Source organism: Pituophis catenifer, unplaced genomic scaffold (genome assembly GCF_029215685.1).
Source record: "Pituophis catenifer annectens isolate HBS135680 unplaced genomic scaffold, rPitCat1.0.hap2 SCAF_1, whole genome shotgun sequence".
NCBI lineage: Eukaryota > Metazoa > Chordata > Lepidosauria > Squamata > Colubridae > Pituophis > Pituophis catenifer.
Genome location: NW_027256881.1, coordinates 233,082,728 through 233,100,764, shown reverse-complemented (window position 1 = coordinate 233,100,764; position 18,037 = coordinate 233,082,728).

Sequence of the window (18,037 nt, the reverse complement as noted above, 5' to 3'; positions counted from 1 at the left end):
AGGGGTAAATCTAAAAAACAAAGACACCCCCCCCCACACACACATTCTCAATCACTTGAAAATGCCAGCTTTGTGACACTGTGGCCTCACAAACCCCCATAGTTTAACTGCTTTAGAAAGTACTATAACACACACAAGGTGGCCTGCTCTCTCTTAATTTCAAGAGCAGCAGGATCAAATATAGCTATAATATGCTTCATGCACAACATACAATATCTTTGAACAATGTCTTCTGTTGGAAGAAATGTCCATCTGGGTTCAGTTCCAAATGGGGAGAAAGACACTGGAAACATGGAGACTGCTGGAAAAGATAGTTTAATGGTGGACAGGACCACATGGTTTTGAGGTCCTGGCCAAAAAAGCACATGAGTGAGAGAGAGATTTATACCCTCTCTCTCTCTCCCAAGATTTATACCTTGGGCTTTGAATTTGAGCTTGTATTCTGATTGGTTGTCAGACTCCCATGGGGCCCTGCAGGGGTAACTTTGTAGGTTGTCTTTTGAGTCCCAGGCTTGGTTGAGCTTTGCTGGGTGATGCAATCTCCCCAGGTGCCATGTAGTGAGTTCTGCTGCTAGATAATCCTATCTTTATTGGATCCTGGGTCAGGGCATTTGCTTATGAATAGACCTAGCTATCTCTTTATCTCTTAAGTGCTGACATCTGCTGTGGACTATTGAGGAGGGTGGGGGCTATTAAGAGTGAGTCTACTTCCTGCCTCTAAAAAAAACATGTTTCTTCATTTATAATATAATAGGTATAATATTCTGCCTTTTTAATATTTCCTTCTTCTAGGAGAGGGGTAGGTGCTAACTTCCTACACTTCCTTATGAAGACCTTCAGCCATAAAGAATTTTGATGAAAACACAGATGAGGGGCCTTACAGGCCTGGAGTCAAATTCTCAGTCATGACACTTACAAGGTTATGTAAAGAGAGCACTGGCTCCCCACCTAATTTATTCCACTGAATTGGTTTGAGTATGAAACAGGAGGAGAAACATGTAGCTCTGTATTCTTGGAATAAAAGTACTGTAGAATAAAAGCTTCTTTTGAGCTGAACATCACTAGTGGGGATTTCATAACCCATCCAAGTAAAGGCCTTGGCCACCAAGCTGCAAAACGGCTTGCCATGTCTTCTAGGAATTATTTTCCAGTTTCTATCTAGACTACAATCTTCAGATTTCCCAATGGTCTCCCATTCCAGGGTTGGCCTCAAATTTTATCTTTCCAAAATCACCTCAGTCACTTTATAATATAATAAGGTAATGTAGCTTCTTACCTCCTGAAGCTGCTTGGGTCCAACACGGATGATGGTGGTGGGTAAAAGCAAAAAAATTACAAGTTTGTGTCGGGGGTCGGGGTGGGGAGGATGGAGCTTAATTTGATGTTGCTTGAAATCCCTATGGATGTCTCTATTAGCTATTGGTTTAAATGCTTATGGAATTCTATATACTATATTTATATTTTCTATGCAAAGCAAGAGGGGGCAAAAAAAAAAAGAAAAAAGGTTTGTTTGTAAAATGATTCAACTATCACAAGCATTTCTTCTCTGGAATGGCATTTGGAAGGGGGGGGGAGGACTGTAGACAAGGATGGCTTCTCCTCAGTATCTCTTTCCTTCTCTGCCTTTAATCCGGTATGAACTGAACAGCTGGAAGTATCAACATTGCAATACCTGGCGACAAAAACATAATGCCGGCTCGGGGAGGGGGACGAGGTCCTTGGGCGGGGGGGGCGGGGAGGCTTTTCTTGCCCCAGGCGCGCCCTCTCCCCGTCGCCTGCGGCTCAGCCTCGCGGCTATATGTCACCACCGCACAAAAGGCGCCGCCGCCGCCGCCGCTGCTGCTTTAGCGGGCTTCCTTGTTTTCAGCGGGCTTCCATTTCTTCTAAGCCCTTTTCTTAACTCTCCCCTTTTCCCTCCCAAGTGTTTGGCCAGCTCTGCAAAGCGGCCTCCTCCCAACAGCCGGGAAATCAGGCAGCCCAGACGGGATCGCCTGGAAGGAGAGCTCGTCGGATAAGGAATCCTGGGTAGTTCGTAGCCCGGCGCAAGGGACGCCGTGAGCAAAGCGGCGCCGGATGAGACGGCCTGGCTTGTTGGAGCGCACTTGGGCTTTGTTTAACGTTGGAGAGCCTCCCTCCGTCTCAAGCGATTCCCCCTGAAGGACGCGCTGGGGAAGCCGTAGGAGAAGGAACCCCCGGGCAATTTTGTGTTTGTTTGTTTGTTTAAATTTGATTTATATGCCGCCCTTCTCCGGAGACTCAGGGCTGCTTACAATGTGCTCAGCAATAGCCTTCATCCTTTTGTATATTTATACAAAGACAGCTTATTGCCCCCACAACTGGGTCCTCAATTTACCTACCTTAGAAAGGATGGAAGGCTGAGTCAACCTTGAGCCTTGGCGAGATTCGAACCTGCAGTAATTGCAGGCAGCTGGTCTTAATAACCAGCTTAATAACAGGGTGCCTTAGACCACTGTTGTGTTGGCTTTTATATGCGGCCCAGCCTCTCCCCTTTTTCTTTGCCCCCACCTTTTATGTGAGATGCAAAACACACAAACACACACATATACACCACACCTCCCCACTGCCTGGCCATCCTGCTTTGTGGTCTCTGTAAGGTCCCGACCTCTGGGCAACTGGAAAGGCTGACTCAGTTGCCCACCTCTCATTCCTAGATCTGGGCGACAATGTTTGCCACTTCTGGTGAAACTTCTGCACCCTTTCCAGTCCTCTCTCCCATATGACACATTGCAATAATCCTTGATTTGGGTCCCAACTGGCACTTGCATTGCATAAAATCTCCCAGGGAGCATAGCTTGTCCAGCAGGCAGAGACTGATGCCCCCTGCCTGCTGTCATGGCAACCAGCCTCTGTCAGCATCCAGGGTCAGTGCAGGCCCATTGTCCTGATGACCATCTCTGGTAAGCAATTGCTGGCAGATCCGCCCGCAAGCCACTCCATCTGCATCAGAAACGTTATACCAGTTGTTTGGGTAGCCAAATCAAAGAGTTCACACACACACACACACACACACACTTTTTTCCATAAAAAGTATTTTGCAGTGACTAGAAAGCTGGGACATACCACTCCCTGGTGAGACTTCAGCATTTGGCTGAGCTGTTCTGGGAAGGGATTCCCAGCCCCTCACCACCAAGTTCCCAAAGGGTTAACTCATCTGCACTCTGTGCCAAGCGCCAGCCAGGAATTTCACTTTTATAGGCTGAATTGGGCTTGGGAACTCTATTTGTGAGCAAGCGTAAGCGCCCCAATTATTCCTGGGGAGATAAACGCAGTGGCTGGTGCCTCATTAACATTCCCCAGCCTAGGCAGCTTTAGATGGGAGTTTGCTGGTTGCAATGTACAGTATATTGATAAAAGGAAGCAGCTGGGAGACACAGCAGCCACTACACTCCAAGCTATGTAAACACATGCACATACACAATACAGCCACACGGATTAAGTCATGCACATGTATCCACGGTGCCTATTGCTTAGTGCAAATGGACTTGCACCTCAGCCTTTTTTGCATACGTTTCGCTGAATCACGAGGAGGAGAGTACGTGGGTATGTATCCGTGCGGCGGGCAAATGGCAAAACATTTATGATGCAAATGTCATCTGCGAACACCTGATAGTGGTGTTTGCATGATGACATTCCATATGGGGGTTATTATGTTTAGCTGTGAATGTCACTGGAGATGTAGTGCGAACAGTCTATCCCAGACAGCTAGCCCAGCACTTCACAGATATTATATGCATGTGTGTGAAATCTTACCCGATCAGTAATATTATAAGTGTAGGCGCTGGGGGCAGAAATTTAAAATCCCCCATTTTCAAAAGTGAAATGATTGAACTTCTTCTCAAGAGCGTGGTGTGTTGTAGGAGATTGTGTATAAACACAAAAGGGTGACTTCCTCCAGTTTGTGAAATGGCAGGCAGGATGGTAAATTGGTTCTTCCATTATGGCACCCCTCACCTTAATCATCTTTCTCTTCTATTTTTTATTTGCTTGATTTTCAAAAGCTGCTTTGCTTGATTCCCTCCTCCGACCCACTTCTTGCCACTGCCACCAATGCCTCCATTCCACCCTCCTGTCCCAGAAAGAGCCAAGAGGCTGGTTCGATTTGCTGTGATTGGGAAGCGCCAAATAACTTTCACATTGGGGACCTGTGAGCCTCTAGCGTCTCCTCCTTAAGGTTATATCTTGGCCCCACCATCAATCTGGGTAAAGTCAGCCCAAGATGGTCATGGGTGGAAGCCCAAGGTCCAGGATTACACAGAGGCAGGAGTGGCTTTTCAAGGGGCTGCTTGTTGCAAGGAGAAAAAAATAGAAGTCCACAATGGGGGATTAATGAAGTGGATGGCGCTATTCTGCCTTCCAGATACCCACTTCTATTCACAAGTGCATCAGTGATGGGATTCAAAATTTTTTACTACCGATTCTGGGTGTGGCTTGGTGGGCGTGGCTTGGTGGGCATGGCAGGGGAAGGATACTGTAAAATCCCCATTCCCACCACCCCCCACTCCAGGGGAAGGATACTGCAAAATCCCCATTTCCTCCCCACTCCAGGGGAAGGATACTGCAAAATCCCCATTTCCTCCCCACTCCAGGAGAAGGATACTGCAAAATCCCCATTTCCTCCCCACTCCAAGGAAAAGTTACTGCAAAATCCCCATTTCCTCCTCACTCCAGGGAAAGGATACTGTAAAATCTCCATTCCCTCCCCACTCCAGGGGAAGGATACTGCAAAATCCCCATTTCCTCCCCACTCCAGGTAACTGCAAAATCCCCATTCCCTCCCCACTCCAGGGGAAGGATATTGCAAAATCTCCATTCCCACCCCACTCCAGGGGAAGGATACTGTAAAATCCCCATTCCCTCCCCATTCCAAGGGAAGGATACTGTAAAATCTCCATTTTCTCCCAATCAGCTGGGACTCGGGAGGCAGAGAATAGATGGGGGCGGGGCCAGTCAGAGGTTGTATTTACCAGTTCTCCAAACTACTCAAAATTTCCGCTACCAGTTCTCCAGAACTGGTCAGAACCTGCTGAAACCCACCTCTGGAGTGCAGCAAGCAAAGAGGAACAGTTAAACTAAAAAAAGCTTTTTCTTTTGCTGAAAGATGCAGTACTTGGGCAAGGTACTCAGCCTGGGCTATGGGGGGATAGGGGCCCTACTGCTTCTCCACACTTTCTATTCTAGTTAGTGGTGGCCCAGGCAGCCTCCAGGGGCCAGCTATTGGATTCTGCTTTGCTGACTACAGCCTATTGATCCAGCAGTAATTAAAGTTGCTCCAAACTACTACTCACATTCAACTTTCCGCAGTTGGTGTGTGTCCAAAACAGTGGTAGGTTGCTACTGGTTCGCTGAACCGGGGCGAATCAGTAGCAGCAGCGGCGGGAGGCTCCGCCCACACGCCCGGACATCATCAAATACGCTCTGCGCATGTGCAGAAGTTTCTGCGCATGCACAGAAGTGGTGTGCGCGTAAGCGAAGTGCACGCGTGAGCGAACCGGTAGTAAAGGTAAGTGAAACCCATCACTGGTTTAAAAGGCACTTGTCTATGGGGGGAGGGAGTAGAGGGAGAAAGCTGATCCTGAGTTTCTTTAGATCTGCAGGGAGCATGACTTAACTCTGTTCCTGCAACCCTTCCACAGCTCTTGGGATCATAATTTCCAGAACACTGGCTTTACATCTGTGGGTTTTATTCCAGATGGGAGACTTTGGGGACCTCTTTCCTATCTGGAAGAGGTTAGCATGGTTGCTTATGTTCCTTGAACACCCAGGAACTGGGAGAGATCCCCCCTACCCTGAACCGGATCTGATTCACAGGCTATATATCAGTGTTTCTCAACCTTGGTAGCTTGAAGATGGGTGGACTTCAACTCCCAGAATCCCCCAGCCAGCAGTGCTTGCTGGGGGATTCTGGGAGTTGAAGTCCACCCATCTTCAAGCTACCAAGGTTGAGAAACACTGCTATATATAGTCACAAACATGCTGGAAGTAAGATGAAAAGCACTTATGGATCCTTACGTAGATTTACCAGCCTGCAAAGTGTTTTGTGATTATTACAACTACAACCTTTTTTTTCTCCCCCCTCTGAGCAGCTTAGGGTTGTAAATGTTTATCTTCACAATAACCCTGTGAAGTTGATTTGAAAAGGAATGATTTGCTATGCCCAGGGGCAAGCTGGCTTCCCATCTGAGAGCCGTTGCCAACTGCACAGCCATGAAAAAAGCCAAGTATTTCAGGAAAACCGTGTCCTCTGATGCGGCCATTGCTTCTGCTGTTTCATACGAATGCTCCCAGAGGGAAATCTGTCCCATATGGAGCAGCTATGAAAGACAGCAACACGGAGCACCAGCTAAAAAAAGAGGTGACTTTTGACGAAAGGAACAAAGATGTCATGAATTCCATTCTAATAAGCGTTAAGAAGAGTAATAGTTCTCCTGGAACAAAAGCAAGCTGACAGGAAGTGTCATGGATGGGGAACAGTTTGAGGAGAACCTCATCCAAAATTCTCCCAAGAGCCATTCTCTAAAATCTTAATTTGGAGTGAGTCATTGCATCCTTAAAGCTTGTGAGGCGGAGTGTTTTCCCAAACAGGAGAATTAAGGCCAATTTAGAGGGATGCAACCCAAGAGCAGGCAAGTAATCCACGACTGAGGGATCAATTGGGGGTCTCAAAGGTGGGGCATTGTGTGTGTGTGTGTGTTGGGTGGGCAGTACGGAATTGCTCTTCATTGAAAAAGGAAAGGACCCACCATGATTTATTACCAGTTTTGCATTGGGATAGACTACCCCCTTAGAGCAAGTGATGAGATTAGTCCTCTCTAAGTTATCTCTCTAAGTGTAAGGGACGCAGGGGCTCAGTGGCTAAGACACTGAGCTTGTCGATCGAAAGGTCGGCAGTTCAGCAGTTCGAATCCCTAGTGCCACATAACAGGGTGAGCTCCCGTTACTTTTCCCAGCTTCTGCCAACCTAGCAGTTCGAAAGCACGTAAAAAATGCAAATAGAAAAATAGGGACCACCTTTGGTGGGAAGGTAACAGCGTTCTGTGCGCCTTTGGCGTTTAGTCATGCTGGCCACATAACCACAGAGACATCTTCAGACAGCGCTGGCTCTTCGGCTTTGAAACGGAGATGAGCACCCCCCCCCTAGAGTCGGGAACGACTTGTAGTAAAGACAGATAATGTTTCTATCCCCCCCCCCCTTTTTATAGTTACTCTTTTAGAGTAAGGGGGATTGAAACAAGAAGCGTTCTGGCAGAGTAGAGCAAGGGGAATCTGAGGAATGTGAATGAAACTTGGAAGAGACGGAAGGGTCATACCTCCCCATCGTCAATATATACCCATCTTGTTCTACTGTCCCTTCCCGTAACCACTTATAATGCAGAGAGATGCCTGTCCCAGAGATGCCAGCCTCACTGGGGGCAGCACGCACTGTTTCTGTGTGGCAGCCAACACAGCACTCAGCTCCAAGGACAACGTCTCCTCCAGACACAAAGCAAGGGCGTTTGTCTCGTTGCCTTCCATGGTGGGACCTTCCTCCACAGGCCAGCCCTCTGCTAGGAGATCCTGGGGTTGGCCTAGATTCCCTCCTCTCTAATTCAGCAAGTGTCCTTTCTGCCCTACGCATATGCTGCTTTTCCAGGCCAAGCAGAAGCTTCAGGCCTTTCCCTTCCATTGGTTAGAGCAATGTTTCTCAACCTTGTCAACTTTTAAGATGTGAAGACTTCAACTCCCAGAATTCATGCTGGCTGGGGAATTTTGGGAGTTGAAGTACGTACATACATCTTCAAGTTGCTATGGGTTGAGAAATATTGAGTTAGAGGATGGAAAGGAGAGAGAGCGATGGAGAGAAAGCGATGGAGAGAAAGCGATGGAGAGAGAGCGAAGGAGAGAGAGCGAAGGAGGGAGGGAGAGGGGGAAAAATGGAGAGAAAGAAAGGGAAGGAGGGAGATATGGAGGGAGGGAGAGAAAGAGGGAGGGAGGAAAGGAGAGAAAGACGGAGAGAGGGCGGAAGATATGGAGGGAGGAAGAGAAAGAGACAGTGGGGGGGAGGGAAGGAGAAGGGCAGGGAGGGAGGGAGGAAGATATGGAGGGAGGAAGAGAAAGTGGGGGGGAGAGGGAGGGAGGGAAGGAGAGGGAGGGAGGAAGATATGGAAGAAGAGAAAGAGACAGTGGGAGGGAGAGAGGGAGGGAAGGAAGGAGAGAAGGGCAGGGAGGGAGGAAGGTATGGAGGGAGGAAGGAAGAGAAAGAGACAGTGGGAGAGGGAAAGGGAGGGAGGGAGGAAGATATGGAGGGAAGAAGAGAAAGAGTGGGAGGGAGAGAAGGAGAGAAAGGGGCAGGGAGGAAGGAAGGAAGGAAGAAAAAGAGACAGTGGGAGGGAGAGAACTCACACAAAAATGGGAATTATGAGGCTGGTCGAAGGTGGCTTTTCACTGTTCTCAACAACTGGAAGACTGCAGGAAGCTTGTAATGACACAGCCCCATGGCTAGATGGGAATCAGTTAGTTGTTTGGATCCTTTTTGTGTGTGGGTGCAGTTAAAGGTGGGATTGGAGCAAACCATTCCCACTGTCACCCTGGACTACCTATTCCCTCTCCCCACCTCAGATTGTGCCATCAAAAGTGTGGAGCATCAAGGTACATAAGATCATTCTGTTTTCCTCCATGGCAATTAATACCAGACGACTATAATCATTGTGTGGTTTTGAGCTCACAATCACTGGCAGAGTCCAACTGGAGAAATACGGCCCTTTAGCTCTTCTTAATCATCTTGATTGTACAACAAGGCTGGTTAAAGTGTGTTAAGGAATAACTAATCTGTACTGGGAATTCAAGGGTTTGCCTGAGAAAGATGTCTGCTTCTATCGTTCACTCTCAAATAATATGTCCTAAGAATGTTAAATTGTCATGTAAATCAGGGACCAAGGAGAAACAAAATAGTATGTGGGGGGGGGGGGGGTTTGGGCGAGGGGTAGATAAAGAGGGGGAAACAATGCACACAAGAGAAGCAGGTTGGTTGTGTTGTGCTATTGTGTAAGTAAAATTCAATACTCAACAGAAAATCTAGTGTTTAGCGAATTGCCTAATAAAAATCTCAGTATGGCGACAATGCCCTCTGCTGGCAAATTGTAACATTGCCAGTTCAAACCCAGTTTAGAAACTCATCTGGTACATAAAAGCAAAGATAGAAAAGAAGCAAAATGAGTTAGATGGGAAAGCATTTGCCTGTGAATCGAGGTGAATTTAATAGAATGGAATAAAATTCTTCTGATAAGCACAAAAGAAATTGCTGAAAACAAAGGAATGGGCAGGTATTGTTAAGTCACTGCTGAAAAGCATAGATTAGCCCGAAAATTAGACATGGGGGTGGAGATGGAAGCGGCTTCTCAGATGAATTAATTCCTTTTTGTATCTCTTAAACAGATCTTCCCCCTCCCGTTTTCTTCCCTTTCTATTTTCCAATTCCCTTCGCCACCCAGTCTTGTTTTCACCTTTCTGTTTCCATCACTTTACAGTGCAGCTTTCATTTTCCTCCCTGCATCTCCTCCTGGTTGGGGTTTTTTCCCCTCCTCCTCCTCCTCCTCCTTCGAGCGGTGTATAAACCAGAGTGTTTGGTTGGCATATAGAGATGGGAATCAGTTGATTATGAAAACAGGGTGTTTTGCTTTGTAGGGAATTGGTTTTAATTCATTCTTTCTTTTCTCCCCTTTTTATAGGATAGTCAGGCAAGCATACATACATACATACATACATACATACATACATACATACATACTTTCTATAGAATAGCTGATTTCAATTAAAGACGGTAACTTTTAGTTTGGTACAGTGGAGAAACTGGCCCTTGCTCACAAGGGAGGAATGTTTGATAGATCAAAAGATGAACTTTCCATCTAATCTTCCTTTGTGGGAGGCATCTTCCAGATAAATATTCAAAGGTAAATTGAAAGGGCTGAGTTTTAGTACTTATTATACCACCAATAATTGTTTAAACATCGCTTTGGAGGGGGAAACATCTGGAAAAGAAGCAAGCCAAGCCAAGCTTATTCACCAAGCTTCCTTACTTTGGGGAAAGGACTGATGTGACTGTCTGATTGCTCCAGAGGTGGGTTTCAGCAGGTTCTGACCAGTTCTGGAGAACCGGTAGTGGAAATTTTGAGTAGTTCGGAGAACCGGTAGTAAAAATTCTGACTGGCCCTGCCCCCATCTATTCTCTGCCTCCAAAATCCCAGCTGATTGGGAGGAAATGGGGATTTTGAAGTAACCTTCCCCTGGATTGGGGAGGGAATGGAGATTTTACAGTATCCTTCCCCTGCCATGCCCACCAAGCCACGCCCACCAAGCCATGCCACACCCACCAAGCCACACCCATAGAACTGGTAGTAAAAAATTTTGAAACCCACCACTGGACTGCTTCCTCAACCATTTTTGGCAGGAAACATGCTAACCCCCCAATCCAAGTGGATGATGGTAAGAGTTTAATTCATGCACGCAAGGAAAGAGAAGCAGGGCTGGTAACTCACCCTGGCTTGGCCATCACTAGGTTGAATACCTTGGGTATACAGATGGAACAATAAGGCTCTCCTGCTCTCTTATTTGAATGTCCTATTCAAACATCAAGACAAAACCCTGTAAGATTCATCTTTTGTTGCTTCATTGGTATTTAATGGAGTGGAAAATGGCTTCATCTGAAAAACTGACATCACAAGAAAGAGGTTTGAAACGTCTTACATGTAAGGATAAATTTGTTCAAAATTGGTCATATTTATTGAATTAAGGATATTTTTCTTAGTGGATTAACTTCCTCTGTACAATAAAAAATAGAAAATACTGTAACGGATTTTTTTTTTTTTTAAAAAAAATCCCCTTATGATCATATAGGTGTGTATGTGAATGCTGCACAAAACTGAAGGGCTGCTTTGTTTCAACGAAGAGATTTGTTGTGAAGCAGTGCAACCTGAAGCTGCTTATGAACCAAGTGCAATCCCTTCACTTCTGAAAGGGAATGTTATTTTTTTTTTTTTATCTCTTCTGAGGAATGAATTGCCCACCAAAAATCCCAGAAGGCACATCAACCACCTTGTTGGAGGAAAGCACTTTTGCCAATTCAGGTACAATGCTCCCGCAAGTACCTTCCTGTATTTAATTTTTCAGAATTTCCTACTTTTATTTGCTTTTCAGCAAGTGTTGGTTAACCTGATATGATAGTCCTTAGAACATATCCAACTCTCCAGTTTTAGGATTCCTTGACAAGCATCATCTGAAAAAAGAAAAAGCTTTAGAAAGTAGGTGAAAGTTATATGAATTTACTTCTTTCACTATACTTTTTTGTTGTTCAGAAAAAGTGATCTTCCTTCCTTCCCTTTCCTTCCTTCCTTCCTTCCTTCCTTCCTTCCTTCCTTCCTTCCTTCCTTCCTTCCTTCCTTCCTTTCCTAGATGGCACTATAGTATAAGGCCAGAATTTAAGCCTTCCATGTTGTGGGCAGTGGGTTGAGATTCACCCACAGATTAAGTTAATCAAACAGTTATCTTCTGTACTGTTTTTATTGAGAAAGATAAATTTGCTCCTTCTTATATATTAGACCTCCAATGCCTTTAGCAGCTGCTGAAAATTTTGAAAGTCAAGAGTACAGTTTTACCTAGCAGACACCCAGTGCTGGAAAAGTTTCCTATCCTTGCTAGCTTTTCCCTACAGCTCTTGGCCATAGCAAAGCAGTTCAATTATGTAGCAATATGTCATGTTATGCCATTCAGTTCCCAGTACCGAGACAATGTCAGGAGACAGACACTGACTCAGAACTGGACTGATGGTTTCTTGCAACCTAAATGTGATTTTCTTGAGCTATATTTACACACACACACTTCTGTGTTATACACAAGGGGGAATCCAAGGAAGGAAGGAGAAATATGTTTGCTTGCTTGGAATAATCCTCTATTCAAAATCATGCATTGCTGCCCCTGATCCTATCCTAGATTCCTACAATTCCCCTATCCCATCCACAAATCAAGAATATTTTCCCCCCCAACAATTTTCTTTAAAATGGTTGATTGTGAAAGGGGAGGGCAAATGCCCAGACCTTTGTGTGGTTGTGGCCAAAGATTTCAATTTTAGTTTCATCATTATTTCAACCTTATCAAAGTTTTCTTCTGCATGTTTTAGACAATGACTGTAGGGATGAGGTTGGAGAAAAGGTTTCCTTCTGAAAAATTTTTCCATGCAGATCACCAGGGTAGAAGCAAATAACCCATCGGCAACTACTCCATTGCTAGCTTTTCAGATGGTTGTTCCTGTGATTTATGAGTACTTTTTTGCTGATACAATCAATTTGGGGGCAATTCTGGGAGAGGTTTTTCTCAGTCTTCAATCTATTGTCCCAAAGTCGGTGAAGAAACTGAAGCTGCAAAGAGGCTGGATGTTTTAGCAAAACAAGTATTTTAACCATACCTCCAAATCAACCATGAAATACAAAATAACTGCATGCAAGAGGAACTAAGAATCCCAAAGGAGCTTTTTTCAAAAGGCAGCTGGACTTTGTTTTTCCTTGAAGACGTTTCACTTCCAAGAAGCTTCTTCAGTTCTGACTGAGGTGAGAATCTCCATAGGACCTAAAAATATTTCTGAGCTAGGCAAGTTCTGCAAGGAAGAGTTTCATCAAGTATGCATTCAAATTTACAGAAAAGTATTGAGATTAATTATGCCCAGTGGAAAAGTTTACATACAATGGTGTGTGTGTGTGTGAGTGTGAGTCTGTGTAAAAAACTCATGTCCATTTCAGAAGCTGTCCCCTTTCCCCCCCATTGTGGAAAGAAGTGAGTGGAGGAAACTACAGCTGTTGGCAATCTTCCTTCCCTTATTCTTCAACCCTCTTTCTAGGTTTTGTTTTCACAGAAAGCAAAGACAAGGCTGTTGGTTTTATTGGAAGACTATTATTTTATTTTACTCAGCTTCTTTGCAAATGCCTATGCTAGTTTTTCTTTTTTTTTTTTCCAGGATGCTGGCAAATTGCCCCATCTTGATGGATTCTGGAATGAGCCATGGACTTAACTCTCTGTAAATATGCCCAGGACCAGAGTGCAGCTTTTCTCTTTATTAATGGACATGGCCAATTCTAAACACAGTAGCTGAACCTATTCCCTCCTCCCCACCGCCCGCCCCCATGCACTGTGCAGAATTTATCAACTCTGCATTTCATTATGCACTCTCCCACTGTTATAAGATCCCTATGGAACTCCTTACAATCTGCTTTAGATTTAACTATGTTGAATAATTTATCATCTGCAAATTTTGCTACATCCCTGCTCAATCCCTTTTCCAAGTCATTAATGAATGTGTTAAAAAGGCGCAGGTCCCATTATAGATCTCCGAGGCTCCCTATGGTTTATCTCTCTCTGCTGTGCAAATTGACCATTTATGCCTGCTTTCTATTTCCTATAATTCAGCCACTTGCTTATCCACAAAAGGATGTCTCCGCTTATGCCAGAACGACTTAACCTGAGACAGGGGCCTCCGATGGCGGACTTTATAGCCTGCTTTATGAAAAGTCTAATTATACACATCTTTGCCCATGTATTTACTGACGTTTCTCTCAAGCTTTCAGCAAAGTTCTGAGCCACGTTCACCTCATTTCACCTCTGCACTTTCCGCACTTGCTAGATTTTGCACCTGGAATCAGTTTATATCGGTTTATAAAAATAATTGCTATTCCCTCCAGCGTTGGCCTACCCAGATAAGGCTTGGCCTGATTATCAGAAGCACCCAGAGAGCCTGGTGGGCATAACAAGCCATTCGCCACGTAGTCAGAGCTCAAAGCAGAGAAAGACTTGCCCACCCCAGCTCAATCCCTGGCATTTTATTGCTTTAATTCCTCCCCACCCTGAGCCTTAGCGGTGTGTTAAGTACTTTATAATCCCCCTCCCCTCCAGTTTCACAGTCCAGCATTTTATAGAAGCCTGCGTTTTAGGGAAGATAAAATTCACAATTCCATTAGCAGGGCAGAAGTGGCAAAGGATTAAAACAGACCAGCTGTCGGATACAGCAGGGGTGGGCACTCCTGAGGTGGTAGGTTGGTGGGGGGGTCCAAAGCCAAATACACAACCAAGGGCCCAAAGGCTCTGTCTGGACAAGGGGTGTAAGTAGGTCAACAGCTGCATTAGTCATTTCTGTCAAAATGCCTCTTATCAGAAATAAGTGGGGTTCCAGATTCAAGGCCTCAAGCAAGATACCCATAATGTTATCATTTGTTCAGAAGCTCAGGGTGATCTTCAGAGCACCTTTCCTACACTTTCTCTTGCCAACAACTACCCTCCATAACAATTACCCTGGAGGGTAGGTTGGGCTGAGAATACGATTGACTCAAACTCACCCAGTAATTTCTATGCAAATTGAAGCTGGCTTTCCCCAATGTCTGTCCAACCACTTCACCACTGCTGGTTAAATTTAGGTATTTAGGTTATTCCTTCTTATATATTCAATTATTATATTGAATGACCTGTGAACAATTCCAATCATGGATAAAGTAGGTTTGCATATCATGTGCATGATGATTATTAGTGACATGAATCATTTAGAAACTGGTTCTGAGCAATGTTTTCAGGGAGAAGAATGGCAGGCTGCTTCTCCTCCAAGAATAGAATAGAATAACGGAGTTGGAAGGGACCTTGGAGGTCTTCTAGTCCGACCCCCTGCCCAGGCAGGAAACCCTACACCACTTCAGATAAATGGTTATCTAACAGTGTTGGAGCATTCACAACTTCTGCAGGCAAGTTGTTCCACTTATTAATTGTTCTAACTGTCAGGAAATTTCTCCTTAGTTCTAAGTTGCTTCTCTCCTTGATTAGTTTCCACCCATTGCTTCTTGTTCTACCCTCAGGTGGAGAATAGTTTGACTCCCTCTTCTTTGTGGCAATACTGAGATATTGGAACACTGCTATCATGTCGCCCCTAGTCCTTCTTTTCATTAAACTAGACATACCCAGTTCCTGCAACGAGAGCTGAAGAAGCTTCTTGAATGAGAAGCAAAACGTCTTCAGAGGAAAACCAGAAAGTCCAGTTGCCTCTTGAAAAAAGCACCTTTGGGACAACCATGACCTGGATGACTGAGAATCTCCATAGACATGGAGCCAAGGGAATTTGTCACATTTGCTCCATCCACAATCAGAGGCTTTCAAAGGGCATCAAGTCTGCATTTCTTTTGCTAATCACTTTCAGACATCGGTTATTGATTCTCTAAATAAGTTAGATACTTTCCAAATGACAAGGCTGAAAAACTGAAGCACAGCCTGTATCAGTTCTGAACATAAGAAAATGAAACTCTCTTCGTAAGTTTTAAGAGTTTTTAAAATAAACCACAAGCAGCAAGATAAGGTTTTTGCTATAGAAAGTTTTAAGCGGACTAAAGGTGCAGAAAAAAATAGAATATTTGATTTTGAATAAGATTTTGAAATTAATTTTTAAAAAAGAAATGCACTTTTATGGGAAAGAAAAAATGAGTTTTGATATTGGAGACATAACATGGTAAAAAGTTTGGAGGCATTTTTGCATCAGGACCTTTAATCAATAATGTTGTATGTTCTTAGGAACAATTTGTTCCCAGAAGAATCTGTTACAGAAAAAGATTTACAGCAACATTTATCTGAAAGCAACATGAATAAAAATTTGTCATTACACATACAAAAAAAAATTGGATGAGGCTTTAAAAATTAATAGGAAATAAACATGCTGATCCCAAAGAGCGATTGGAAAAATTTCTTCTTGCTAGACTTATAAAAGAGGCTTTTTTAAAATTTGGAAAAAAATAGAAACAAGGATCAATAATCCGAATGGACTAAAGAGTAAGATTATTTTACTCAAAAAGAAGGAACACAAACTTGGTTTATTTGATCAGGGTTAAAATGGGATGTTATTTGGGGTGAGGTTTTTTTTTTGAAGTTGCCGACATTTGGACTCGAAAGATGTGTATTGGATTTGCTTACAACTGATATGGTGTTTAGGCCTTTTTCCCTGTAGTCATTTTATGTAATCTGATAGTGTTTAAATTGCTTTGTAATTGTCCTTTTACTTAAAATAAGAGATCTTGTGAGCTTGTTCTTCTTAAAAGGACAATTTGTCCCTCTTGCTATGTTAAATATCAATCTTTTGTTCATAGTAGGTTACTGGGACCACTTTATGCCTTCTAAATGTGCATCTGCTTACAAGTTAAGATTTGAGATATGGTAAGATTTATATTTGTTAATTAATGTTATGGTTGGATTTTTTTTTTGCTAATACCCAGATTGGAGATGTTACTTATTGGATTTACCTATTATTTACACTTATGGAATGCAACATTTTGGATCTACTAATTAAAAGGAGGTGAAGAGATAGTGAAATTGTTTATACTTGTCATGATGAGAGTGGGAAATCACTTTTTAGGGGATTTTTCACCTTTAATTTTGTTGCTTTCTTGCACCTTTTATTCTATTTTTTCTTTTCCTTTTTAGTTTGTATTACTTTTTACTATTGTATTTAAAAATCCCTTAATAAAATAATTTTAAAAATGATGAGGCCAAATTTAAAGTAGCTAAGTAATGTAGGTGTTATGTCAGTGGTGAAATCTAAAATTTGTTACTACCGGTTCTGTGGGCGTGGCTTGGTGGTGGTGGGGTAATGTGACTGGGTGGGCATGGCCAATTTTTTTTTTCTTTTAAAACCATTTTTTCTACAACCTCTTCGGCGAAGAGGTTGTAAAAAAATGCTTTCAAAAGGCTCTGACAATCCCAGCTGAGTTGCCTGATCAGCAGAGGCTTTTTTTCTTTTAAAAGCCTCTGCCGATCAGGCAACACAGCTTGGATCGTCAGAGGCATTTAAAAGAAAAAAAGCCTCTGCTGATTAGGCAACTCAGCTTGGATCGTCAGAGGCATTTAAAAGAAAAAAAGCCTCTGCTGATTAGGCAACTCAGCTTGGATCGTCAGAGGCATTTAAAAGAAAAAAAACCTCTGCTGATCAGGCAACTCAGCTGGGATCATCAGCTGACAATCCCTTTGACGATCCCAGCTGAGCTGCGAGATCATCAGAGGCTTTTTTTTTTTTTACTTTTAAAAGCATTTTTTCGGCCAAAGAGGTTGTAGAAAAATGCTTTTAAAAATTAAAAGAAAAAGCCTCTGATGATTGTGTGGCTCAGCTGGGCATGGGGGGGGGGGGGCAGGGATTTTTGTTACCGGATCGGGTGATCTGGTCCGAACTGGGAGCATTTCACCCCTGTGTTATGTGTATGGATGCATCCTGAAATAGTCAACAGCATTATTTCCATCTGCATGTCCTGTGCGTGTCTACTCAGAAGTAAGCCAAGGCAGCCAAAAAGCTCTGCAAAAATATTCAGAAGTCTTACTAGTTTCGGTGTGACTTCCAGTGAAGCAAGTTGTAACCACTTTATAGAAAGTAAACAAAAAAATCCTCAATAAATTATAACCCACAAGTCTTTGTGTCATTCCTTCCTCAATTTTTCCATCTAATACAAAACCGTCTAGCACAGTGGTTATAATGCAGCTCTGCAGAGTTATTTCTGCTGCCTGCTGGCTGCCTGTAGTTTGGCAGTTCAAATCTCACCAGGCTCAAGGCTGACTCATCCTTCCATCCTTCCGAGGTCAGTATAAGGAGGACCCAGATTGTTGGGGGCAATATGCTGACTCTGTAAACTGCTTATGAGAGGGCTGCAAAGCACTGTGAAGCGGTATATAAGTCTAAGTGCTATTGCTATCTATGATAGAGGTCCTTAACCTTTTGGGCACTGGGAACCGGTTCCATGGAGATTTTTCCATGGACCAGAGGCAGCATGGTTTCCCATGCATCCCACAGATGGGACTTCACTTATTTGTATAGGCCAGTTTCTGGCATGCCACGGACCAGTACCAATCCATGGACCGGGGGATGAGGATCCCTGATCTATGAAACTAAGTTTGGAGATATTGCTTTTCAAATGATATAATCTATTTAGAGGTTTGGAGATATTGCTGTTCAAACAATACAATCTATTTAGAGGTTAATCCAATT